Source organism: Palaemon carinicauda, chromosome 5 (genome assembly GCF_036898095.1).
Source record: "Palaemon carinicauda isolate YSFRI2023 chromosome 5, ASM3689809v2, whole genome shotgun sequence".
Classification (NCBI taxonomy): Eukaryota; Metazoa; Arthropoda; class Malacostraca; order Decapoda; family Palaemonidae; genus Palaemon; species Palaemon carinicauda.
The window spans coordinates 25,978,000-25,979,544 of record NC_090729.1 but is presented as its reverse complement, the minus strand read 5'-3'; positions in this window follow the sequence as shown (position 1 = coordinate 25,979,544).

Here is a 1,545-nt window from a genome sequence, read left to right as displayed (position 1 = left end):
AGGCCACAGACTGTAGAGTGAAGGAGAGCACCAGAGGCATGTGGTCTGTACTAATGAAGAAGGGTGTACCTTCTAAGAAATGGGAAAAGTGACAGACAGCTAAGTGCATCGCCAGCAATTCGTGATCAAAAATATAATTACCCGATTCTGCCTTGGAAAGTTTTCTGCTGAAGACGGCCAATGGCTGGGGTGAGTCGTTGACCACATGTTTGAGTAGAGCAGCAATAGCGACGTCACTGGCGTTGGTGGAGAGAAGGATTGGGGCATGTTGGATGGGGAAAGTGAGAGCAGCAGTGGTTGATAGGGTATTCTTTGTGTTGCAGAAGAACGCTTCTTGAAGGTGACCCCACTTCATGTCTTTTGGCTTGCCCATGAAGGAGGCGTAGATGGGAGGAAGAAAATGGCTGGAAGAAAACGGTGATAATAGTTGACCATGCCCAATATTTCCTGCAGTGTTTTGATGCTTGAGGGTGTGAGGAAGCTTTTAGCGCTGCTACCTTCTCAGGGAGGAGATAGACTCCTTCAGGAGTGATACAATGCACTATAACGACACTTCAGTGGTGCCAAAGGTACACTTGTTGTACTGGAATACAAATCCGTTTTGTTGTAGGTGGTCGAACACGATGCGCAGGTGATGGAGGTGTTCCTCTTTTGAGGAAGAGAACACAAGTATGTCGTCCACGTAACATACACAGAAGGGAATGTCCCCTAAGATGCCAACTATGAGACGTTAAAAAGTGGCCCCAGTTTTACTAAGGCAAAAACAGGAGTTATTGAAGGTGTATGTACACAAGGGAGTGGTGGAGGCGGTCTTAGAGATGTCTTCTGGAAGTTTCTGAACGATAATGTGATGTTCTCGTAACTATAGCCTGTTATCACAAATCCGTTGGCAGGTACCAGGCGGACGTCGGCAGACTTAAACAGACTACTTAGTGCCATGAAGTGTTCCATTGGCAAAAGAGAACGACAAACACCCCTGTCTACCAAAAACCGCATGTTCATTCCCGCATTATGTTAAAAGATAAGATTAGACTCACGGGAGGCCATCACAAGGAACGATGACCTACTTAAAAATTTTTTGGGGGCCACTGACAATCTTTGGCACATTTCTTCGCGGCGGCCCTGCATCTAGAGTCGTAGTAGCAAAACATCAGCCGATGGGCGGCAGTAAGTGGCTGTAGAAGTTGTTGGCTGGGGCCCAAGCGAGTGGTGGGTGATGTTTGGCTTTGTCGCCGCTCCGGCACCTCACGGGGTAGACGTGTTTGTCCTATGGTATTCACGTCAACTGCGGTTGACGTTGAATAGGAGTTCTCTTCGTCAGGAATGGAGGCATTGATGGATGTCTTAAAGGTCATGAAGTGGCTGTCCATAAGGGCGTCGGCTTTGGTCATCAAGTCCTTTATGAGTAAAGTATCGACATCGGGTATGGCACTGTGTACAGGTTTGGGTAAATGGAGTACCCAAAAGGGCGCAAAGTAGGTTCAGCTAACGAAGAGAACTGTCTGCGGCAGGTTGCAAGCGAGCGTTAATGGTCATTTCTCTGAT